Here is a 27967-nt window from a genome sequence, read left to right on the forward strand (position 1 = left end):
GCTCCAAACCCGTTTGACTTTATTTCTTCTGTGGTAAATTTTAAGAAGTCTTCGCAGGGTTTATTTGCCACAATTACAGTGAATATTGACTCAAGCTTGAAAAAGGATAAAACACACACCATAAAACCACTGTACAAGTAATTAATATGAGTCATGTACTCATGTACTAGAAAGTCGTTAATCACATTCAAATCAAATCATCAATAAACTGCTTAAATCAAATATGGCGGCTACGTCGATAATATCAAACCTCATTGCTTCTGATCGCATCTTGTGACATCTTGAGGCGCTATACCATCATGTGGCATGTAATGTTTTCTTGGTACTACAGAACCCCTCCTCCGTAGCTCTCAAATCTCATTCATGCTTGTGTGCATCCAACATAGCGCCTCAAGATGTGTTACAGCAGGTTTGACATCAATGAGGTTAAACATCATTGGTTCATGCACGTATTGTAAGTGATCATGTCATGTTTGAATATAAATGTAATTGCAAACATAAATGCAGAACTGAACTCAAGTGTGCTAAGCTGGAAGGTGGATTTTCAGAAAGACTTTCAGCAAATAATTACTCAAATTTCAGCCTGTTCCTCACACTAAGCTGTCATATGGCTTCAGAAGACTTGAAATATAGCGCACAAGTCATATGGACAAATTTTATGGTATGTTTATTGTGCTTTTTGTCCTTTTTTTAGCTTTACATTGATCACTTCCTCTTTCATTGTATGGAAAAGAACAGCTTGCAGATTCTGCTAAACTTAGAAGCGCTTCATGGAAATAGACATCATGTTGTGTCACGTTACTTGGTGCGGCAGAAGTTTAATCCTTAAATGACATTCTAGAGTGTTGTGAACAGTATTCAGTCGGTTTAAATTAATTTAAATTATGTGATGAATATAGCGAAGCCAAAATACAGTGTCCAAGCATGTGGATGTGGGGTCGCACAAGGTAAAATCTTGTTTTGTTAATCGAACAAAATGATTGTATCCCTTCAAAAGACTTGGAATATAGTGAGTAATTTTGATTACATTTATGTTTTTATGCTGTTCTTTTGTCTTTTTTCAAGCTTGACAGACCGGAGACATTATTCACTTACATTATGGCAAATAAGCCCTGTGAAGACTTTTTTTTAAATGTGCCTTTGTGTTACACAAAAGAAAGTCAAACGGGGCTAATGTTAATGATATTAGGATGAATTAATAATAATAATGACAGAATTTTCATTTTTGGTTGATCTATTCCTTTAATGTTTTCTGGTCCATGTAACACTTTACAATTCATTCTTCAGACCATACCAATCCAAATACAAAAATGTAAAAACGTTTTGAAACTTTCATTTTTTATGGTTAATTCAAGAATGGATAATCAATCTTTTCACTCATTTTGTTCCTTTTTACTTTTTCTTAATTGTGCCATTAGAAATTATTTTTGGAATTATTGACTCGTCACCAATTTTCTATTTACATTTTTTTGTGTCTTACAATTTGCGCTGTGGGCCGTACCATTAATGTTTCCTATGCTTTGTAAATAAACTTAGATAAACTTACTCTGCTTGGGAAATTTCATTTACATGAAGCAAAAGAGATAAAACCATGCTTCAAATTATTCTGTATAGACCTTAAAATGTTATATGAGTCTATGACTACTTTAACAAACAAGAAGGCTATAAAAACATCTCTTCTAATGAAAAATGTATATAATATAGGCTAACTTGTGTAAAAAAGAAGGAAAATATATATATTTCTTTTTGTAAGAATATGTATAGTTGTATGTAAAGTATTGTACTATATCCCCTGTGTATGTCTGGTTATAACTATTGTTTTGTCTAAATGTCACTGTTGTTCATTAAGCAATAAAAAAAAAATAAAATAAAACAAAAGAATAATTTGGCTTGGCGCCAAGTTGGTGCACAATGGGTCATGCAAATGGTTTGTCCACACTCTTGTCCAGCCCCTCCGCATGGCAAAGGTGGCATGTGTGCCTTTGGTTGTCGACTCCTGGGCAAGCCTTTTAAACGTTTTCTCAACGTACATTTCCTAACTCACACCCCCATGCTAATGGTACTGCCCACAGCGCAAATGGAAAGACATAAATATTGAAGTTTGTATTTTTGCATTTGGATTGGTATGATCTGAAAAATAAACTGTTAAGCATTACACAGAACTTTTCGTAGGCATAACATTACATTATTTCAGAAATAATGAAACTGTCAACAAACCTGCACAATTATAGGCCTCTGAGTTTTGCTTCAGGTTCTTCATGGACCTGGCTCGGACGGGAAGATGTTCCTCAGCTGCTCGATTACCTGCTGCAGCTGCAGCACAGTGTCCTGCTCATGGTCAAAATCATCACCTGCACAACATTAAATGGTATAATAAATGTGACCTCAGCTAAATGCATCACAGGCTAGCAGACACTCATAACCCTAATAAGCCTTAAATAAAAAATAAAAAAAGCTGTCTCTATTTGAATCCCATTAAGGGTCAAATGATAGCTTGTTGGCAGGCTCACAGCAAATGAAATTGAGATGCAAGGTAGCTCTAGGTCTCACCTACAGCTTCTGTGTCTGTTGTCTCTCTACTGGGAGGCTCCCCCTGGTGGCCACCCCCTGACACAGGTGAGGACAACGAGGAAGGAGCTGAGCCATTGGCCTCTGAGTCATCTTTGGGCTGGTAGAGAAAAGAGAATGAGAGAGAGAGAGAGAGAGAGAGAGAGAGAGAGAGAGAGAGAGAGAGAGAGAGCTTAACTAAATTTACAAGCTTATTCAAGAATAATCAATTTGCACAGTAATTCAACTGATGATCATTGCAACGCAGAAGGTACGAGTCTAGCAAGACATGCAAGTCGACATGTGAGCCGAAAGTGTCATAGAAGCACCACAAAATAACGTGGTTGCTTCAGCCTTTTATTTACACATTTGGCAGGTGCTTTTATCCACTCAAGTTTACATTTTTATCAGTTTGTTGGAAGGTTTAGGTTGAAGGTTTAGGCTAGGGACACATTTATTTATTTTTTTAACTTAAAACTTGATAGAGCATTAAACCTTAAAAACATCATCTGTTTATCATTTCCCATTTACTTTGTATGACACTATTGGTTAAGGTTAGGTTTAAGATTTAGATAAGGGAGGTAGGTTTTGTTGATTTAAACAAGATTCCAGGTTCAATACAAGTTTACCTCAATCGACAGCATATGTGGCAGAATATTCGTTACCACAAAAATTTATTTTGACTTGCCCCTTTTCTTTAAAAAAAGCAAAACTCTTGGATCCAGTGAGGCACTCACAATGGAAGTTAATGGGGCCAATCCATAAACATCAAAATACTCACTGTTTTAAAAGTATAGCCACAAGATGTAAACAATATGTGTGCTAACTTGATTTTAGTGTGATAAAATCACTTACTAACCTTTTCTGTGTAAAGTTATAGCCAATTTTACAATTCCGTTGTCATGACGATGTAATGTCAATAAACACTTAAACCCTAAAATGACTGTAAAAATTACAATTTAAACAACTTTACAGCTCACATAACACGAGTTTTAACAGAAGAATTAATGTAAGTGCTTTAATAAAATTATAAACTTCACATTTCTGCCTTTAAACCCTCCAAAAATTGGCCCCATTGATTTCCATTGTAAGTGTCTCACTGTAACGTCAACTGTTGCTTTTTTTAAAGAAAAGGAGGGATGTCAAAATAATTTTTGTGTGGTAATCAACATTATGCCACAAATTCTGTCGATTGTGCTTAACTTGTATTGAACCCGGAATATTCCAATAACCTTAAAAATTATCCTGTGTGGGAGAAAATTGAATGATTTTATTGTCTCACAGTGGACATGTAATGAACCACGTCATTTCAATCCTCAAAAATGTTGCCACGTTCATGTAATTTTCATGAGATCAGGCTAGTTGTTTAATATTACACAGTTTCACAAAGTTTTGTTTTAAATCACAGCCAGTAAAAAGTGCATAATGTGCAGTATTCAGTGAGCAATACGCTATTATTCCATTCCGAAACAGCCAAAAGTTGTTGTTAGCTTCTATGAAGAAAAAATAGTTTTCAAATGCTACCAAAACTCCAAACTTTGCCGTTTATCAACCAGGGATTCTGCCCCTTTTCCAAACATTACAAAAGGCAGTGTTTTGTCTTGAGGGATGAAACAGACGTATAAGAAACCGTGAGATGACTTGCCTCATTTTTCACATCTCACAGGCAGGCGAGTTGAATTGAGGACATTTGCATGAATACCTACATTTATTCTGAGTTAAACTCTTTTATCACTCCACAGATATGTCCAAAATGGTAAGACTGTACTTTCCCAAAGACATAATCCCACCGCATTATTCCTTCCCCGTGACGTTTCTCCTGCTCATTTTTGTCAGTTAAATGAACTTCTCTCCCCTTCTTTCATTTCCCTGTATTTCCTACTAATTCCTTTTCACCTTTAGCTACAGTCTCAGTGTTCTTCCTCTAAATGGCCTGTCAATCATCGCTCTTCGGCACTACTTCTCTGGACGGTCTGCACGACCACCTCTTATCTTTTCTGCTCCGTCCTCAGCCTCATTTCTGTCTTTCATCAAGGAAAAAGGATTCTCTCTCTGGCCACTCTGCTTTGTCCATCTTCGTCTTAAGCTTTCCGTATGTCAGCTTAAGAAATGACTTCTCTTCAGTTTCTTCCCACTCCGTCTGTACGATTCCATCTCCATCAGTGGTGTTCACCCCCATACATAATCTCTCTCTCTAACTGAATTTTCCCCATCTTTGCAATTTACCAGAAGTTAGTGAGCTTTCCTGTCTTTCCTCGGTAATGGGTATAGGTAGGGCTGGGCAAAATAGCTAAACATGCATTACATATCTTGATATTTTTCAAGCTTTTACTGATATTCGATATATATTTTGACAATAATGTATTTGCTCTAAAATGTCTTTAAAAGTGTGATCACATTCAAATTTCTATCAGTCATGGTAACCATTTTCAGATTTCAAATGTTTAATGCACAGAGTAAAATAAAAAATAAAAAAATCACTACATTAGTTAACATGAACTAACGAAGAACAATCCTATAACAGCACTTATTAAACTTGGTTAATGTTAATTTCAACACACTAATACACTTTTTAAATGAAAAGTTGTACATGTTAACATAAGTTAATGCAATGAACTAATATTAACTACCAATGCATACATTTATAAGTTAACATTAACCAAGATTAACAAATGCTGTAAAAATTATTGTTCATTGTTAGTTCGTGATATATCGAATATACCGAAAGCATTAATGTTAACGAAAGAAACTTATAGTAAAGTGTTGCCATGTTTTGAATATCCTTTCTGTCTCTAAATCTCTTCTTCTTTCACAAGTCTTTTTCTAGTTCCTTGTCTCTTTGTCCCTACCCAACCTGCATTAGTAAGCATCTCTATGTCTCTTCTCTCATTTACACTTCTAAGTGTGGTACATCAAGGCAGTCTGTAATGCAGTCTATTCTCTGCTGTTGCAGCGTATTCCTACTCTTTGCTTGCAGCTTCAAATACCTTTTCTTCCCTCTCTATCTCCCTCCTGTACTGTATTTCTGTATTCCACAAGCCCGTCTTTATATATCTCATAGAGGCAGTTTTTTGAACCTCTCTACATTTTTTCAAACCCATAAACATTTTACACTAAAGTCTCAGCCTCAGAAAGCCCTGATTTACCTGTTCATGTCCCTCCCAGTGCAACAGTAACATATTCAAAGAACTCCCTACACACCTTTACTTCTTTGTTTCTACTGCTTTAACCTATTCTGGCTCACACTTTAGGACTCACTGTGGGCATATTACTCTTTTTTTAAGATATGTATTACAAAGCGTTCCAAAAGTCTGAGACCACTAGTGAATCTAGCTAGTATTTTTCTAGAACAACATTTTTCATTACAAATTATATTATCAGCATAATAGGTTTAATTGAAAAATGTACAGGAATTTTCATTTGTTGGTATTTGTTATGTCCAGGGTTGGGGAGTAATGGAATACATGTAATCGGATTACATATTTAAAATACAAAATATAAGTAACTGTACTCCACTACAGTTACAGTTTAAATAATTGGTAATTAGAATACAGTTACATTCAAAAAGTATTTTGATTACTGGAGAGATTACTTTGCATTTTATTGTCATTTGTTTCATTTAATATTTAGTCCTTTCAGATGGAAAACATTTATACATATAAATGATGCGATCCAAAGTGCATTTGAACAGCGGTGAAACACTTTCTTATGATGTGTTACATTCATACGAGCAGACAGAGAAGTACGTTTGAAGGAAGTTTGGAGCAGCAGAAATAGAAATAAACCTTGTGTAAATTGTCAGCTTTACACTAAGCTAAAATGCTATTTCTAGCCATTTTACATGCACATGTTACCAGGCACGATCATATTTTTTTTATTAAGGAAAATTCATGTTAGATCATAATTTCTTTTTTTCTAGTAAGACCTCTGACATTAGGGCAAAAATCGTATTCTTGATAATAATTTTTGTATTGTTTTCCTGTAAAAATATCTAAAAATCCTTAAAACAAGATCAGTTTGATTGATCTTGTTTTAGAAACAACACTGCATAAGATATTTAGGTTTTTCAGAGAATGTATTTTTAACATGTGTATTTTGTCTTACTGTACTGGCAGAGTTTTTATTGTCAAAACAAGTGAAAAAAATCTACCAGTGCTGAAGAAGTAATCCAAAGTATTTAGAATACGTTACTGACCTTGAGTAATCTAACGGAATACGTTACAAATTACATTTTACAGCATGTGTTCTGTAATCTGTGGTGGAATACATTTAAAAAGTAACCCTCCCAACCCTGGTTATGTCCACCTATTGCTTGCAGCATGCAACTGAATGAGAATTAGATCTACAAAGTTTGTGCAAAACCTGATGATCCATGTTATCCCTACATGATTTGAGAATGTTCTAAAGAGCAGCTTGTGTGCTTCAGTGGAAGCAAAAAACTGACCTTTTGTACAAAGAAGTTCAAATGCTCAATGTCACACATTTGCTTACATTTGATTAGTGACCTAGAAATAGTGCAGAATGTTTAGTATTTCCTCTTCATATTAAAGGGATAGTTCACCCCAAAACACAAATTAAGCTTTTTAGATATTTCAGCTCTGTAGGTCCATTCAATGCAAGTGTATGTTGGTCAAAACTTTGAAGCTCCAAGAAGCACATAAAGGCAGCATAAAATTAATCCTTACGACTCCAGTGGTTTAATCAATGTCTTCTGAATTTATCCAATCTGTTTGGGTGAGAACAGACTAAAATATAACTCCTTTTTCGCTGCCGTTGCAGCCTCTCGGCACAATCATGATTTCAGGCTCGATTACACCTCCTTGTTGATTGCATGTGCAGAGCGCTAGATTGCGCTATAGGAAGTGTAATCAAGCTTGAAATCATGATCGCCAAGGAGACTGCAGATATCAAGATTTACAGTGAAAAAGGAGTTACATTTTGGTCTGTTCTCACCCAAAACCGACTGGATCGCTTCACAAGATCTGGATTAAAACGCTGGAGTCGTATGGATTGCTTTTATGCTGCCTTTATGTGCTTTTTGGAGCTTCAAAGTTTTGGTCACCATTCACTTGCATTGAAAGGACCTAGAGCTGATATATTCTTCTTAAAGGTTCATTTGTGTTCTGCAGAAGAAATAAAGTCATACACATCTGGGATGGCATGCAGGTGAGTAAATGATGAGAGAATTTTCATTTTTGGGTGAACTATCCCTTTAAGTCATAACTTTTACTTGTTTTAAATTAGTTTAAATCTTAAAACTTTTTACTTCTAGGTTTAAATAAAGAATAAAATCACATTTTTGATGTGGACTCGGACTTCTGGACCCCACTGTATATCATAGAGAGTGAGTATTTCTTACCTGCAGCAGTAGTTCTCTGAGCCTGCGTAGCTGGGACTCCAGTTGTTTGTTATGGTCCTCCAGAATCTGCATGCGTGTCTCCAGACGGGTCTTGTGCTGCCGAAGGACTCGTGCTTCGGCCAGGAGCTCCTCGTCCTGCTGACCTGCTGGTGAATCTGGTCCAGATTCCAGCAGCTGGGGGGACGCTGCTGCCTCTTCATGCCTCCACTTCAACCGTCGATACTCGCCCTGCAGCACCCTGCAAGAGACAATGGCATCATCACTGTCAACATCATCATTTACAACATCACTTGCGTTCTCTGGCATCAACGCCATCATCGATGACATCCTCATCATTAGGTTCATAATGTCCTCTACTTCTGGGCAAAAGCTGTTACATTAAGAAGTATCATAATGCACACAGACCCCAACTTACACAAAACATATGATATGATCATATGTGTTTCTTTACTGTAAGTAAAGAATGTAATGCTAAATTTAATGCGTTAATTTAGCATTACATACCTGTACAGTTTTTGCACCAAAAACTGGTCATAAAACATGACAAAACAGTCATAATTAATTTTATCATGACGATTTTCCACTCTTTCGCCACACCACATTTTTTTTTCTGCTACATGTTAAAGCTACAAAAATTTGCAGCTCTCTGCTGCAGGTTTGTTTTTGTCAAGTCAACCTTTATTTATAGAGCACATTTAAAACAACAGAAGTTGACCCAAAGTGCTTCACAGATCAAACAAAAAAAATAATGACAGAGTGATATAAAAACAGATTGATATAACGTTAAATATAAAACATAATAAAATAAATAAAAACTTTTAAATACAGCATCATGTATTTATCCATTTCAAAATATTTAAGGATCTATTCAAAAGCTACAGAATAAAAATACGTTTTCAAAGAAGATTTAAAAATTGGCTAATGAAGCTGACCCCACACAGAAAGGGAGACAATTCCATAGATTAGGACCTATCACAGAAAAGGCACGGTCACCCTTAGATCTATACAGAGTATCCCTCAATAGAAGTTGATCAGAAGACACGAGCGCTCTGGTGAGGGAGTAAGTGTGTAGAAGGTCACTGATATATTGGGGCACGAGACCAGATAGTGCCTTGTAGACAAAAATCAGAATTTTAAAATCGACCCTGAATTTCACAGGAAGCCAGTGTAGAGATGCTAAAACCTCTTTCTTGACCCTGCTAAAAGCCTAGCTGCCATGTTCTGAACCAGCTGTAGGCAGGATAATGCAGTTTGGGGAAGAACAATGTTCAACGAGTTACAATAGTCTAACCTTGATGTAATAAGTGAGTGGATCACAATTTCCAAGTCATTATGGGAAAGAACTTTTTTTATTTTAGCGATAGGTGGAAAAGGCTACTCTTGACAACAGCACTGATCTGCTTATTGAAAAGTAACAAGGAGTCTAAAATCACTCCAAGACTCCTTACATGATCTTGTACATTCAACAACAGAGGACCTAATTGGGTAACAGCTCACTGATAGTTAGTTAAATACACCTTTAATATTTCATAAGAGACCTGAAGCTTGTCTCGTTTCCACTTGCGCTCAGCTTTTCTACTCTCTTGTCTGAGAGCATGGGTGATGTCATTTAGCCAAGGCTGTGAAACACCTTTAATTCTCCTTGGCTTGAGTAGAGCGACATTATCAAGTGTAAAAATACAAGATTTATTAAAAGCTTCAACCAATGATTCAGTGTCAAGTCCAGCTAAGACATTATCTGTGAAATGCGTTAGATACAATTCTGAAAAAAGACTGGCAGTAGACGAGTGAATGGACCGGGAGTGACGTAAGGGCTGAGAAAAAGTAGGGAGAGGACAAGTAGAGACATACTCAAACATTATTGAATAATGGTCAGAAATGCCAATATAAGACATCTAAGTTGGATACAGAAAGACCATTGTATTAAATATAGTTTTTAACTCCCCAAACCATCTATAACATCATACTTATGTGCTCGCAGAACAATCCACATTGAAATGTGCTGCACAAACTGGTAAGATCAGACTGAAATGATCAGAAACTTTGTTTTTTTCTCCCCAGTTTGGAATGCCCAATTCCCAATGCTCTCTAAGTCCTGGTGGTGGTGTAGTGACTTGCCTCAATCCGGGTGGCGGAGGATGAATCTCAGTTGCCTCCGCATCTGAGACAGTCAATTTTGGCTTGTTGAGCGTTAACGCGGAGACGTAGCGCGTATGGAGGCTTCACGCTATTCTCCGCAGCATCCAAGCACAACTCACCACGCGCCCCCCCGAGAGCAAGAACCACACATTATAGCGACCACGAGGAGGTTACCCCATGTGACTCTACCCTCCCTAGCAACCGGCCCAATTTGGTTGCTTATGAGACCTGGCTGGAGTCACTCAGCACACCCTGGATTCAAACTCGTGACTCCAGGGGTGGTAGTCAGCGTCAGTACTCGCTGAGCTACCCAGGCCCCACGATCAGGGACTTTGTTAAAAAGTTAGACTTTGTTAAGATTTTTGCACATTTTACTCATATCATTAATTCTACTGGTGTTTAGGAATTTCCTTGGATCACAAAATGAGATGTTAGGCAGAATTTTAGCCTCTGTCATTGCATCTTTTTTCCATACAATGAAAGTGAAAGGTGACTGAGACTAACACTCTTTCAACATCTCATTTTGAGTTCCACAGAACAAAGAAAGTTATATGGGTTTGGAACAACATCCTTGGGAGTAAATGATGGGTGAACTTTTCATTTGTGGGTGAACTTACCCTTTAACCGAAATAGAATTTGAACTATATTTTTAATTGTTGTAACGCTATTGAATTTGGCACTTTAGTGCTCTTTAAGGGAAGAACACATTGGGACACTTGTATTTTACCTCTTCTGGATCCCTCTTACACCACATGCATACTTTCTTGTAAGATTCTTGAAAGCATCTACCATAAAATATTAACATATTAAACAATGTGCATATTTGCAGCAGTAGGCACAACTTCAGTGGGTTTCAGAAATACTGCAGACTGGGTTTACTGCTGCCACCAACCAGCTCTTTCTATCCTGATAATGACAGCAAGACGCCTTGATTTATTCTGGAGGTTAAGGTTTCTGATACCCTGCAGTCACTAACAATTAATCTTGCTTTATTGAACTATTACTCACCTATAACAAAGCAAGACCACATGAGAGCATGACTTAAAGGTCAGGATTTACGCTCAAGACAAAACTCATAAATGGCTCACTGCTATAACAGTATTGTCCTTTGGGTTGAAATGAAATGGACAGGGTTTTTTGTGTTTCTGATGATGTTTGAACCTGTTTAAAGTTTTCAAATGCATAGCTCATTCATCTGATGTGGGTCAAAAGACCACTTACTGTTTCTGACCTAGAATAACCATCATAATTATAATGAAAACCAGTTTCCCAGCAAACTATTAGCTCTATCTAAATCCTCTAAATAGCTTCAACATTTAAAGGGACAACATGAAGTGCAGTCAATCAGAGCCAGAAGTCAAGAATTTTAATTAATTATACAGACAAATAATTTTACCTCTCATTTGTTTCAAACAATTAAGATCAGCTTAACCTTCAGAAAACTAAAAAACAAACAAACATATATTTCCGAGAAAATGTGTAAAACGCCCATTACTTAGGAAAAGTATGGGTACACTGTCTGTTTGTAGAGTGTTTCTTCTTTACCATTACTGTGCCAGAATGCCATCCAGCAGCCCCCATCCCTTCACCCACGTGCCCGCTCTGTAAATACATGTACATGCAGCAAACCAGAACACACAAAATCACTCCCAGGAAGAGAATGTGTCTGATTGGGTAGTTTTCTAATTGGCAAAAAAAAAAAAAACCTTGACACTGCAGTTTGCAGAGTTTTGCTGTCACAGAGACAGGTGTGATTTCTCAGGACACTTATTTCAGTGGGAAGTACAGACATTTTATGCATGGTATCCCCCCTAAAAACTTGCTTATGGCACCTTTAATGCTACAACAAGGAGTGTAAACACTGTGGCTCTGTGATACTATCAAAACAATACTCTGTTTGTGGGATCAGTCTAACATGTCAACTTCAAGCTCAACCAATGAAGACAAGTTTGCATGAGTTTGGGATGACAATAAGCTGTAATAGTTTTTCTGAACAATGGTATTGTAAAGAAGAGAAGAAAAATATGAACAATAAAAAAGGACCAAACAAAAGGGCCAAAAATCAGAAGGCTTTTGCATGCCACCATTGCCATTTTAAAAAAAAATTTAATAAAAAAGAAAATCCAGCTATTTTTGCAGTTCCATTTGGCGCACCATTTACATGTTTCAGCTACAAGTGTGAAAGTGTGAATGTGTGTGTCACCGGCTGTGCCCTCACCTGTTCTCATTCTCCAGGCGGTTTAGAGTGCACTGCAGCTCCTCTCTGTCCTGGCAGTCCAGGTGGGCAAGCAGGTGGCCGTGGGATGAGTCCTGCTCGAGGGCAGGGCTGGAGTGACGTAGGAGGTACTGATCTTCATCCCTGAGTCCCCCCACACAGGAAACAGTGCACACTGAGCACATTAGCAGAGCCACATAGCAGCGCAGATACAAAAGCGCACCAGGGTTGGACAAAATTCAGAATTTTGAGTTGAAATGATAACACCCAGTGTTGGGTGTAATCCAATTACAAAGTAATTAGTTAGTGTAATCTAATTAATTAATAAAAAAAAAAGAAAGTAGTGTAATGCATTACATTTTAAATTCTTGGAATCAAATTACAGTTACTGACTTTCAATTAATTTAATTACTTTTTAGTACATTATAGGGTAATGTTTTTTTCTAAAATATTATTTATGTAGAATGCATGAATTATGGCTCCATAACGAGTCATTGTGAAGGAGAAATGTGAGGTTATGAGTGTATGACTTGTGTGTAACAATGAACAAGAAACAAATATAGACATTATTTTGAATTTGTTGAGTGGAAAAGTGTTTTAGAAAGTAACATAAAAGTAAAGTGATTAGTAATGTGATTACTTTTTAATTAAGTAATTAGTAAAATAATCTGATTAAAATTTTAGCGAAAATAATTAGTAATTTGTAGTGGATTGCTATTTTTAAGTAACTTACCCAACACTGCCACATCCCACAAGATGTTGAATTTAAATGACCAAGACAAATTTTGTGATATAAAAAGGTTAATAACATCATTCATTTTGAATAATTGTGTCAATTTGTTCTTTTTAGAAGTCCCTGGGTTAACTTGTTAATAAACAATGAAATTAGTAAATTAATAATTAAGATTTTAGAATGTATGATATTTACTTTAAATATTATGTATTATAAAGTAATAATAAATTATTTAATTCTGAATATAATTATGTGTAATATAATAACAACAATGTGTTATATAATGAAGTGTATAAATTAAACATTTCTATAAGTGGCATTTGAAACATTGATAATTAGTATCATCTAATGCTTCTGGAAACTTATATATATTTATTGAACATTTGAATAATTGAATTATTAAAAACTACATTATTAAAAACAACTTACAGCAGAGTTTTTTTGAATTTTATTAAATTACTCCAATTTTCAATTTTCCCCTTTCAACCCCAATTCAAATTCAGGAACTGAACTGGTATTTAAAAGGTGCACACAGTAATTATTTTGTTTATGATGCACTGACACATTGCAGCGTAGATTCTGCTTCATATAAGGGAAATACGTTTCTGATGCCTTTGTAGACTACTATTTGCCGTTAGCCATGATTAATATCCCCAATTACAGGGGATTATCCAAATAAAGTAAGTAATATTCAGCTGGTCATGTGATCTCAACTAAGCGGCCCTTATGAATGTGCGCCCAGCACTATATGTAGAGTAAAGCAGCATAAGACTGAAATTACTAGAGTCTTCAACTGAGTGTACATCAATTTAAAAAAAAAAAAAAATTGTATAGTATTATTCAGTTCTTTCTATTTACAATTGTTGCAATTAGCAAATATTCACTAAGTGCACCTTTAAATGCATTCATAATTCAACTCTGAATTGCGCACAACCCTGAAGCATACACACAGCGCCAAGCAAGCACACAAAGCAGCAGGTACATAAGCCAAACACACAATGCAGCAGGTGCATATCTACACGGCACACATGCATGCATATTTTACATACAACTGTGGAAGCCATCCTTAAAGTGTACACAGGCATCAGCCATAAAACAAATGGTTGTTAAACAAGCAGAGAGCATATAAACACACACACACACACACTCTCTGTAATGATGCCATTCTTTGTAACGTCAAATACAAAAAGCCATCAGTGAACAAAGGCCTCTTATAGACTGCTGAACTGGAGGACATTTGGTAAGATCTGGTGAAATATAACATTAGACCCTGTCAAATAGCTGTAATGAACTACTTACAGTTTCTCTTTGACTATGTTTGGAATGGAAAACTAGCTTATTACTACCAGAATACTGTGCAGAATTGAAACAGTAGACATTATTCCTCCATAAATGTTACAAACAGTAGTACTGTAGTCACATGACCTCATTACGTGGCATGATTAATTCAGCGAGTAGCATCCAATTACCATCTGAGAAATAAAAACAGTTCTTTTTAATTCACTATTGAGTTAAACGGTCATAACTTTTGGCAGTTCGATCAAATGTTAAATTTGGATTGTTAAAAATGTTAAAATCTGAATTACTTTTGGTTTATTCGTTACACTGGAAATACACACAGTATTTCACACAGTATGCTTTGTTGTATACTGCACACTTTGGCAAACGAAGTGGGTCATCTGCATATTCCATTCCCACAACAGGGTTTTTCACTCCTTAATGAATTTCCATAACTTTTCCTATTATTTGAGAAAGTTTCTATTACTGAAAAAGGTCTTTTTAAACCACTTTATAGAGACTGCAATCACAAAGAGCATTTTATTAGCTAATGAGGCATTTTAGAGCTGCGCCTAACTATGAAAAATTTTATAAACTAAAGGAATTTCCATGACTTTTTAAGATTGTATTAATTTCCAGTGTTGGGGAAGCTTCTTTTAAACTGTATCTTCACAAGCTTATCATAACTTAAAATTATATATATATATATATATATATATATATATATATATATATATATATATATATATATATATATATATAAAGTAAACAAGTAGTTATCTACACTACAAGCTGCTAACAAAAAGTAGCTAACTATATCTAAGCTACTTGAAGAATAAACTATTTTTAAAAATGGTTATTACGCTTATAGTTACTACAATATTTCTATAGTAAAACTATTTCATTTAAATTTTTGTATTGGGTTAAAAAAAACATGGTGAAAGCATTAAATTGAACATAAATTTGTACTTAATATACACTAATAAAACTACAAGACTGCCTATTTTATATACCTGATTCAAAATATAGTGATAAACAGCAGCAATTAACTTAATATTTTGCTTCAAAAAAGAAGGCAAAGTCCCTTTAAGGCTGCACGGTTCTCAAGTGAATCAGTGAATCATGAATGTGAACTAATTCATTTACATGAACCATTTGAAAGAACCTACTAACTAAAATGAATCAGAGTTTCGAACACTAAATATAAGGGAACCGTTTATTTTAACTGGTTCATTTACATAAACTGTCCGAAAGAACTGATTCACTTAAAGGAATTTTAATTTAGTCTTTTAGTGAATATTCAAATGGCATAATACTGATTACTACAAAAATGTATTTCTTTAAAAAAGCACTTACAATGGAAGTTAATGGGGCCAATCTGTAAACGTTAAAATACTCACTATTTCAAAAGTATAGTCACAAGACATAAACAATATGCATGTAAACATTATTTTAGTGTGATAAAATCGCTTACTAACCTTTTATGTGTAAAGTTATAGCAAATTTTGCAACTTTTAAGTGCTTTTTATAAAAATAGAAGCTTAGCATTTCTGCCTTTAAACCCTCCAAAAATTGGCCCCATTTGATTCCATTGTAAGTGCCTCACTGTAACTCTGAAAGAAGGATGAGTTTAATTTTTTGTTTGTTTTTTTTTTTTTTTTGTGGTAATCAACATTATGCCACAAATGCTGTCAATTGAGCTTAACTTGTATTGAATGGAATATGCCTTTAAATGATTTGTTTTCAGTGCTACAGGAGAGAGGACGGTTTAGGTGAGCTCTTTTGATTACTCTCTACTTTTAAATGTCTTTCTCTCACTCACACAAACACAGAGCCATTTTCAGCACAAACCTGTGCTGCCTTGACTCTTAGCTGTGATGATCTGATCTCTTTAATGAGTTGTGTTTTTGTGAGGGCTCACCTTATTTCACATATATATGCTCATAATTCAGCAGCTTCCACCTTTCCGCCGGCTGCAGCTTTTATTAACATCTTGCTCAGTGGCATTTCATTATCCCCATCACCCTCTCTCTCTCTCTCTCCTGTCACCATCCCAGCCTGTTCTATTCATCCCTACTGTTGTGCTCCTTAATCACACAGACTTAATACGATGAAGAGCGGATGCACACATTGCCATGGGTCGTTTTCATTACATTTGAAAATTAATGTGACTGCCCAGCCTCACCAAACATAATGGCATGCACGCATGACCATGCACACATACGCACGCCCATGCACAGGAATTTAGCAACTGTGACAGATCAGAGTATGTGTGGGAGACGGCATACTCACAAACTTTCATCAGGAGAGAGATTGTCAGTGAAAAAGGAGCAGCTCTGGTTTTCCATTTCTGCCAACCTGAAAAGAAAGCAAGAGAGAGAGAGAGAGAGAGAGAGAGAGAGAGGGCGTGAAATGAACATTTCATATTACTGAGCATAGGTCACAACATACAAAAACTGTATAAGGGCAAAGCCACTGTGCTCTGTAATTTGTTGTTGTGACAAGGTTCTTATTCAGGACCAAGGACAGTGACTTCAAACATAAGCAGTAGAGAGAGAGAATGGCAAATGGCTGGCAGGGGAAATGATAAAAGACAGCTGTGACTCATCGAGACGTCTCAGCGACTGCATAAAAGAAGCCTTAGAGCAGTTTCTCCAACACAAATTCACATATTGTCTTATCCGTGACTTTTCTGATACCGCGTGTGACTAACCTGGGTGGCAAATTGTCATGTAACCACTGGAGCTATACCTCCCGGCTTCACCCTCTGCTCTCCATTTCCATGAAAAAGCCACAGGAGAATCTGTTCCCCTTTCACTTCATTTGTCACATGAACTTTTATGATGTAAACGCCTCTCTTGGGTATTTTCACCAACACTGCTTGCATGTTTTCATTCCCCGCCACAGGTGGCACAATAGAAAGAGAATATACAGAGCTCTTCAACACACATGGCAACTTAGATGATATAGATATAGCTGATATATCAAGCATGAACAATGGTCTGTAATAGTCAAGTGTTCTTGTGCCACCCTAGAAATTACAGAATAAAATTTCTTCAATAAAGTATGAGAGGCAGTGCTATTTTTTTTTTCTCCCTTTTTCTCCAAAATTTGGAATGCCCAATTCCCAATGCACTCTAGGTCCTCATGGTGGCGTAGTGACTTGCCTCAATCCAGGTGGCGGAGGATGAATCTCAGTTGTCTCCACGTCTGAGACTGTCAACCCACGCATCTTATTACGTGGCTTGTTGAGCGCGTTACCACGGAGACATAGCACATGTGGAGGCTTCATGCTATTCTCCATGGCACCCACACACAACTCACCATGCACCCCACCGAGAGCGAACCATATTATAGCGACCATGAGGAGGTTACCCCATGTGACTCTACCCTCCCTAGCAACCAGGCCAATTTGGTTGCTTAGGAGACTTGGCTGGAGTCACTCAGCACGCCCTGGATTTGAACTCGCAACTCCAGGGGTGGTAGACAGTGTCTTTACTTGCTGAGCTACCCAGGCCCCCCTAGGCAGCGCTATTTTGTGAATATAGTCGCGACTAAAGGGCATTGGTAGGCACAACACAAGTGCAACCCCTTTAGATGCGACTATATTCACTACACTCACTGAGCACTTTATTTACACCTGCACATCTACTTATTCATGCAATTATCTAATCAGCCAATCGTGTGGCAGCAGTGTAATGTATAAAATCATGCAGATATGGGTCAGGAGCTTCAGTTAATGTTCACATCAACCATCAGAATGTGGAAAAAATTTGATCTCAGTGATTTAGACCATGGCATGTTTGTTGGTGCCAGATGGGCTGGTTTGAGTATTTCTGTAACTGCTGATCTCCTGGGATTTTCACGCACAATACTCTCAAGAGTATAAAGAGAATGGTGTGAAAAACAAAACAAACATCCAGTGAGCAGCAGTTCTGTGGGTGAAAATGGCTTATTAATGACAGAGGTCAGAGGAGAATGTCCAGACTGGTCCAAGCTGACAGGAAGGTGACAGTAACCCAAATAAACACGCATTACAACAGTGCATTACAACAGTGCTATGTAGAAAAGCATTTCTGAACGTACAACATGTCGAACATTGAGGCGGATGGGCTACAGCAGCAGAAGACCCCTCCGGGTACCACTACTGTCAGCTTGGAACAGGAAACTGAGGCTGCAGTGGGCACAGGCTCACCAAAACTGGACAGTATATGATTGGAAAAACATCACCTGGTCTGACAAATCTGGATTCTGCTGAGGTACACAGATGGTAGGCCCACTGCAACCTCAATTTTCTGTTCTTGGCTGAAAGAAGTGGAACCCAACGTAGTCCCTAGTGAAAAAATTATAAACTTAAGCACACTTTATTCGTGGGTGCATCAGTATACTAAAGTGTATTGCTGGCAGGCTATAAATTGGTATACTTAAAGTCTGCTAAATTGGAACAACTAATTTTGTTCTTAATGCACTTTATTTTGCCGAAAGCAGTGCTGTGGTGCAACTTAAGATGCAAGTATACTTGGTTGTGCTAAAATGGAACTATTTCAAGTATACTTTAGTACACTTTAAATATCTACCCTTGTATTTAATTTTTGAAATACACAGAATTGAGTGTAAACTGTATAATGTATTTTGGTGACATTACAATTGCAACTCCAGCACACTGTAGGAGTGCTGGACATACATTAGTGATGGGTCGTTCATGAACCTTTAGAATCTTTTATGTAACTCAGAAGAACGAGTAGTCTCAGAGAGTGATTCGTTCATTTTGTGTTGGCCGGGCATGTGCATTACGCAACCTCTGTTCGTTTGTTACGTGAAAACCGCATAGGCACTGTACAGGAAACGGAAATGATTAGTTAACCTCTCGAGTTTTTTGGTCCGAGTCGTTCGTTGTTTTGTCATGTGACAATACACTATGCATTGCTCACACAGGAAACAGAAATGATTAGTTCACCTCTCGAGTCTTCTGGTCCGAGTCGTTCGTTCTTTTGTCACGCGTATACGCTATGCACATATGGCAGTCACGTGACAAAAGAAAAAACGACTCGGACAAAAAGATTCCAGAGGTGAACTAATCTTTTTGTTTCTCATAATTTGTCCTTGGTTGCATTATCAATTTTTCCTTATTGGGACTATAATCAAAGTTTGCGTAAGTAGACGTGTTGGGTGGGATTTGGCTATTGAAAATGTAACATTTTAATTTAATTCTGCTCAAATGAACGAAATGAACAAAATGACTTGAATAAAGATTCTTTCATTTTGCTGAACGAGACTCAAAGATTCAAGTCAGTAAAATGATTCGATCTTCCCATCACTAACAAACATTAATATTATACTGATAATACACTGCTGGCCAACACAACAACTGAATTTCAGCTTGCATTACAGTGATTTTATCATGGATATTACTGGAAAGAAAGTTTGGTGACCAAGCATAGTGAGTCTTAAACCACTGTTAATCAACAATGAAAACACTAAAGACTTGTATTAGAAGTTAAACTGAGTTACACAGGATCACATCTATCTCAAAGCAACACTAATCTCACCCTGGGTAACTAAAAAATAACCCCTTTTCATAACATAAAATTACATATTTAACATTAAGCTGAACTCGAAACATAACTATAACCCAAATTACTTTTAAATGTTAGTTAATAAACCCCCAAAACAGTCCCCAAAACCTACACAGACCTACCTCATTAATTATGCAAACACAACAGCCAATAACAAGTCCCCAAGCAGAAACATCAACAGACGTTACAGTTTCCTGGAAAGGACTATAATCCTATGTAGTTTTAACACATTGCATGTTTACGGAGATAGTTATAACTTACATGATATGACTTGTGTGATAGTTGTAGAATGACCATATGCTGTTTTCAGAATGTTAACAAGCAAATTAACAGTTTTACATGCTCTGTTGGTTTGTGTTTATTCTTCTTTCAAGAGGGAAATTTGTCTTAATTCAAAGTAAGACAAGATTGAGCAGACAAGCAGCATTAGACAAAGTACGTTAATGAACAAGTATTGCTTTGTACCCTATTATTGGGGATGAGGAAATTACTTTAACCCTTACCTCTTCAAGTCACACAATATTGAATGCAAGATGCTGCTTTAAAAATGGAATAAAACACAGGGTGTACTGTACTTGTGTAACATTGTTAAATGGAGACACAAACAACAAAAGACTGTCTGATTGAGACTTGAATAGATACATAAAGACCCATATACAAGATCCCACAGTTGAAACAATTCAGTGTTCCAATAGTATCATCATCGATCGACTTAACAGACAGCATTTCATTTTGTTGAAAAAAATAAATAAAAATAATTGTTTGAGCAGCGGTCTGTGTGAACTGAAAATAATGACAAGCACATATCCAGTCTTTCTCTGTAGAAGCAGATTTAAGTATTTTTACTTTGATTACATCAACATTCGAACTGTGTTAGGGGACAGTTTTTGACTAATATTTATGTAGATAAATAACTAATCACTGTGATTTTGACAATCTTGGAAGCTGGTCTGGTATAAATTGGGTGTAAAACACAATGCATACTGACTACTTAATGTTGCTGTGATGATGTCACAACCAGCTTGTTTGAGGGGCCCCCACTTAAAAACTGGTTCTGGCACGGTGATCGTTGTACACCCATGTAAATTTAGTATCACTCTTATGTTTTAAGGAATGTGCATTGTGCAATTAAAAAAAAAAGTGCTCAAAATAATGTTTCAATTACAATTTTTAAATTAATATGTTTCCAGCGTTATTTACCTCTTGTTATAAGACATCCGAGTTATAAGACAAATAAAGAGTTTGTTCTCTGTTAGAATGATAACAGGATGTTGAAATGCAAATGAAATATGCCCTCTTAAAAGTTCTCAGAACAGACATGCCATAATTTAAAATATACAGTATAAGGAAAATATTAGTAATATTTTTTTGGTGCTTGAAGAACATTATGACCATTGCTTTTAACACTGTTCAAACACGTTTTAGATTCTACAACTTGTTTGAACAGTGTTAAAAGCAATTGTCATAAGATGAAAACAAGGACCTAACCAGTGTACTTTCTTAAAGTACACTATATTTGAACTTAATGTATACTTCCCCTAAGGGCATTTGTAAAAGCTATACTACTTCACTTCATTTGTAGTGATCAAAATTTCTCTGTGTGCATTTGAAGAAAGCATGAAATAAATGCAATTACATGATGGTACTTTTAATCAGTACATAGATATGTTAATGTATGTTGTATACTTATCATGAAATAAATATATTTTAAATACAATTTGGTTTATTACTTTTTCACTAGGGGTCTTCCGCTGTTGTAGCCCATCCGCCTCAAGGTTCGACGTGTTGTGCATTCTGAGATGCTATTCTGCTCACTACAATTGTACAGAGGGTTGAACTGTGTTACCATAGACTTTCTGTCAGCTCAAAGCAGTCTGGCCATTTTCCATTGACCTCTGTCATCAACAAGGCATTTTGCACCATTCTCTATACACTCTATAGACTGTTGTGCATGAAAATCCCAGGAGATCAGCAGTTACAGAAATACTCAAACCAGCCCATCTGGCACCAAAAATCATGCCACGGTCTAAATCACTGAGATCACATTTTTTTCCCCCATTCTGATGGTTGATGTGAACATTAACTGAAGCTCCTGACCCATATTTGCATGATTTTATACATTACATTGCTGCCACACGATTGGATGATTAGATAATCGTATGAATGAGTAGATGTACTGGTGTACCTAATAAAGTGGACGGTGAGTGTTTATTAATACTACAGACCTGCTACCTACAGAACATACAAACGTCATCAACGTTGTGAAGAAAGTCATTTATCGAATTCTGAACATATTCTGAAGCTACAGGAATTTGAACACAGCTTATGTTGTGTTTTTTAGCACAGCTGGAATGCTGTATTGACCAATCAACAACCAGGTCTGGAACTATTTTTCTGAAAGTCAACTATTTTTCTGAAAGCGCAAGATCCACAGAACTTTCCACAGGTTTTCTCTATGCCTCCAGTAACACTTCTGCTGTACCATCCAGAACTGACTGGGCTAGTCCAGCTCGACAAAGGTGTTCCACACAACAGGGATATCACAATGGTCCCTGTGCTCATCATTAGCAAGGCAGTGGTAAAACTTTGCTTTTAGCAATGCTTTGCAATTTCCCTGCCTCAGATTACCCTTATGTGAGTGACCAGGGAGATTTCACTGTCTTAGAATTAGCGCCAGTGTAAGAGCCTCTACAGAGACCCTAATTAGGAGTGCTAAGTGCATTCACGTCCTGTTGTTGGGGAGAGCTGCCAGAAAATGCTCAAAATTCATCCTAAGAATACAGCAGTGGAGTGAAGAAACCGCATGCAGTATAGCACTGCCTCAGAGAATAGCAGGAATTCGATACATATTCTCCCTCCAGGTGTACTTCAGCCAATGACAGCGGTGCTAGCTTTCCTAGAAACCCCTCCGCCTGGCTTTTATGGCTCCTAATTGAATCGGTTGAGGCATCAGTCAAATGGAACCAACCAGAAGGTGATAAGCAATCCAGTAGTAATACGCTCAACTAGATCTTCCATTTTCAGTGTGGTGAATAAATTAGAAGTAATTACAGCCACAATTTTAACATCTCTTTCTGACTCATTATTTGATTGGACTGCCAAATGTTAAGACTTTTTCACACAAAATTAGATTAAAAATACTAAATAAGAAGATGATAATTGGAAAGTACATGAAGTGTTTATTACCTTATGAAATCCTGTCACCCTTGGGTAGCTGTTTATAATGCCTGTACTTAACCAATTCCTGTTGTAGCTGATCAGCTAAATACAGTAATTAAATACAATATTACCATATAAATGTACCATATAACACTAAATTCAAAGTTTTTATATAATTATGTGAAGTACTTGTGCTGAATATGCTATTTTAGTAGAATCATTGAAGCACTGGGAATGCATGATGACATGATTAGCATAGTAGGCTAACTGGTTAGCATGCTAACTGGAAACACAAAGAGAAACGTTTAATTTGACCATTTGTTGCTTTGGTTACTGTATATCATGTGAAAGGTCAAATATAGGTTACAAAACATTTGTTGGTGTATTTTCATGGTTAAGCCAACATAAATCTTCAAGTGATTTTGGAATTACTATCAGGAACTGAGCAGAATACCTACACAGAATACTTTTCAGCCAGTGAAATTGCTTCAGGTTCCTAGGGTGGCAGTATTTCAGGAGGGCATTGAATTATTCATGACAATCAGAAACTTTGTGGGTCAAACGGATCACTTGTATTAAAATGAATGGGATAAATTGGAACGCTCAGTATGACGAATGTAGAAAAGTCCCGCTTAACAGGTAAAAGAGCAAATCGCCTTTTACACAGAGACATCACCTGTCAGTTAACTTGAGAATACAATCTGCATTATCTGGACCAGCCTGAAAAATAAAGTTTTTAGCGTGATCTGAGCTAAAGAAGCTCAACTTATGATATTGTTCTTCAAATTTACACTTTAAACCCCACAGCTATAACTGTGTGTATGCATGAATGAGTGTTAAATGTCCATGTGCAAGCAAATACGTTATTTGATCATAATCTTGACCAACTGTTTTGGAGATTTCAGTCTTTTCCCATTCAAATAGATAGGAGCTGTGCTTGTATGTCGCTTGTTTCCATAGAAAATAGCTGCCCGGGTGCGTTCCAAAGATGGCCACCGACTTGCCTTGAAAGTAACTGCGGGTCGGGTCTAGAAGGTAAACCCCGGTCACCGAAAGTCTAAAAAAAGAGGGTGGGGTTACTCCAGAAGGGGGCGGGGTTACTCCAAAAGGGGATTGCGGCAACTCCAAAAGGGGGCATCACTTCCACACATGGTTAGGGAAAGGGTTAGATTAGGGGCTTCTTATATCTTCGCTGACTGACTGTACTTTGCTTTTTTGGAACGCTGCCTGCAGCTATATCCTTCTCGAAAGTCTTGTGAGAGCCGCATGCGATGTTCACATGCTGTGTTTATTGTTTTTATTTGGAGTCCTCCAGAAACCCAACACCTACCCCTATTCCTAAACCTAAACCTAACCTTAACCCTACCACTAAATCTAACCCTAAACCTAACCTCAGCTATGACATTCTCTTCCTGTGGCATATCTAGCACCCTTACAGCAGATATGACATCCAAAACATCTGATGTGAATTTAATTTTCTATTAGAGTTCGAAAGGAGCCTTTACAATGAGGGAAATAATGTGCTACTTCATGTAGCACACTCTCACTCTATCTCTCTTATTTTATGAAACACTATCAGATAAAACTGAATTAAAGGGGTTTTCCATTGGGTTACAAAAAAGATGCTTCATTCTTCTTGGAGAAAGAGAGGCATCTTTATAGACACAAAAGACTTAACTTTACCTATTTAGCCGACACTTGTGTAAAGTTTAATAATGTATAAGAGCAAGAACATGAATGGAAAGCTTAAGGGTTTTTTAAAAGCAAATTGAGATCAAAGAATGAAACATGAACATGCAATGACAGATGGGGGAATAGAAATGAACTGCACCTGTGCGTAGTGTCATTATTTGCATATGATGTTTATATGTCTATGTTGTTTTAGTGTCTGATTCACAAAAGGAATTATGCGTATTAATTTCACTTTTAGTTTTTAAAAACCTGCAACTTTAATACCGTCATGTAATAAATTAACATCCTGTCATCTTATGGTTGATATCAAAACATTTTAATATTTGTCACACACCTGACAGTTCAAATAAATGCTAATTTATGTATGGCCCACAATGTCAGTACACAAAAATACAGAATCAACCTGGATCTAATTACTACTGCCATAGCTTGAACATATCCACAGACATCCCTTTAAATAAACTTGAATTTACTGCCTGGTGTCTGTGGTGTCACATAAATTGTACCTGGCGAATGGTGTTAACATTTGTGAATCTCGTGCATTCTATAATGAGCCTCATTTGCATAGAAAGGAGGCGTGACAGTGACTTCATTTAAATACAATTCTCACAGTGCTATACCAGCACAGATTAGGATCTATGAGGCCGTGCTAGTGAGTGCCAGGGCCAGTTGCGTTCCTACTGTCACTTCCGGGGCTTCATTGTGCCTCCTTGAGACTTCCTCGGAGCCAACGATTCGTTTACCCTTGGGCCAAAGAAGGCCAACTGGTGATTGAGTCAAAGGCGGAGTTTCACTGAGTCAGGCTTCGCTTTCCACCAAGCAAAGAGCAAAATAAGCAAACAATTGGCAGCTCCAGTCTCCACCACATTCATTTTGAAGGCTAGCTAGTCTCTAGAGTCTGATACCTTAGCTTGAGCTTCCCTCTTGCTTGTGAAATGGGCGGGGTATGTGACATTGGAACCAGGACGGCGTATTAAGGGTGGGTTTTAGGGCAAAGTTGCGGGGCTATTGGCCCAATGGTGAGAATGCAGATCCATTTTGGTCTCGTGGCTCGAGGTCTGAGGCTATTAGCCCCGGCTGACCAGTTGATAGGCCTGGCTTGCTATCAGCCAATTGTGTTTGTTTAAGCTGGATTGTGGGTGCATTGCATTGAATAATATGCAGGGATTTGCACTAATATACCGCACATTAAAGTGATGCTACTCTTTTGTGAATTGGCTCCAGAGAAATTACATCACAAAGGTTCAAAGAGCCTTTGTGAAAACATTTAGCCTTTTGATCACAAACTTCTCATCTCCACAGTACAGTTTGACCTGCAACAAGCTAAACCAATGATCTCAAAAAAACTAGTGTTAAAAAAACTCTCCTCCCTGTGTGTTTGAAACATTTTGACATTTTTGTCTATAATTTAGTCAAGGCTGTTGGCGCTCTGTGAGCTGAAAATCACAGAACATTTTACACATTCTGTCAGTGGAAAAACTGACCCATGTGAAACATTTTAACTGGTGACAGTTGAATAAAAAGAATGAATGTTGTTCCGAGCAGGAACAACTAATGCAGATGGCACTGATTTGTGTTGGGAGAGACCAGAGATGGCAAGAAAGAGAGAAGAGACTGAACTAGAAATATAGAAAGAAGCAGGTAATTGTGAGAGATCCATATTAGACATTGAAAGGCAGAATCAAGCTTATGATGGAGAAGGAAGCTGACAGATAAAAAGGGCCCAGAAGCAGAGAGAGAGAGAGAGAGAGAGAGAGAGAGAGAGGGAGTTCTGGTCTATTTGTAGTACAGATAAGAGCTGCAGCAGGGTGTGAGCTGAGACAGTTGGCAGCACAGTATGGTGGGGTAGGCAAAAGGCTGCTCTGTGTGCTCGTGTGTGTGCTTGTGTGTGTTTGGGTAGTTGGCAGTGAAGTTAGAAGGGGCAGAGGACCATTTTGCTGATCTTTTGCTGCAGTAAAACCAAACCTGTCACATTAGGCTGCTAGCTTCACTGAGCACACAACTTAAAGGAAAAGTTCACCCAAAAAGGAAAATTAATTCATTATTTACTTACCCTCATGTCATTTCAAACCTGTATGCTGTTATTTTTCCATGGAACACAAACAAGAAAGAATATTCATACAGCCATTTCATTTCAGCTTGTGTGTTTTCAAATAGTTTGATCATCAATGATGCTGAATGGCAATTGTTTATTAGCTCTTATAACAATCGCATCGCAGAAAGTTTGAATATGTGGAAGTGCAGATAGATTGTAAGGCTATCGAGGTGGGTAAGATTCACATAAAGCTATTTTATGGCATCAGAAGACTTGAAATACAGAGTTGGTTAGACTATTTTATGGTGCTTTTTTGTCATTTTTGGAGCTCAGTAACACTCAGCCCCAATTGCTTTCATTTTATGGAAAAGAGCATTGTGACAATTCTGCTAAACATCCCTGTTTACATTCCACAGAAGAAAAAATAAGATCAAATGGGTTTGGAGTGACATGAGGGTAACTAAATGATGAAAAAGGTTTATTTTTGGGTGAGAACAAATGTGTTTTTGTGAGGATGACATAAGTCCAAAGAACAGCTGTAGCCTCTGTACCAGAAAAAAAGCCCAATTTCAAACCCCAAGGCTATAACTGTGTGTATGCATGAATGAGTGTTAAATGTCCATGTGCAAGCAAGTGCATGTGTCTGTGTGTATGCTTGTGTCATGTGCACTACATCCAGGCCAGAGCGGAGACTGATCTGTGCTGGCAGCTCTCTTGAGCCCTCAAGACCGGCCGCATGGAGCTTTCATTCTTCTACTGGAAAGGAGCTGACCCCTGTCCACCCCTCTGCATACCATCTCTCCCTCTCTCTCTATCTCTCTCACGTCCTCTCGGGCTGTTGTAACGGCCCTGCTATTTGGAACACATTGTCCATTCAAAGAAGATCAATATGCCAATCAGAGCTCAGTGGAGTGAGAAGGGTGGCTGCTGGGAGTGTGTTAGGACAGAAGTGATCACTGTCTGTGCAAAACTGAACTCCTACCTGCTGGCAAAGTGCTCGATCCGGCTGTGTGTGTCCGCATGAGGCAGCCTGGGAGATGAGCAGGGCCTGTCAAAACACACAAACACATATTTTAGCAAAGTAACTTGTTATGTTTGAATGCTTATGTATTGCCTCCTAAGGATGAATCGCTTTTGATGTATTTCTCATTTGTAAGTCCCTTTGAATAAAATCATCAGCTAAATGAATAAATGTAAATGTAAACAACAATACAGTGGTGAACTAGGTCATGTC

The 27967-nt window shown here is 37.3% G+C and overlaps 1 pseudogene; it reads right to left on the reverse strand.

Annotated features, from left to right (window-relative positions):
- The window catches only part of LOC127412666 (dystrophin-related protein 2-like), a 222590-nt pseudogene that overhangs the window by 7187 nt on the left and 187436 nt on the right, over positions 1–27967 (reverse strand).

Source organism: Myxocyprinus asiaticus, chromosome 22 (genome assembly GCF_019703515.2).
Source record: "Myxocyprinus asiaticus isolate MX2 ecotype Aquarium Trade chromosome 22, UBuf_Myxa_2, whole genome shotgun sequence".
NCBI lineage: Eukaryota > Metazoa > Chordata > Actinopteri > Cypriniformes > Catostomidae > Myxocyprinus > Myxocyprinus asiaticus.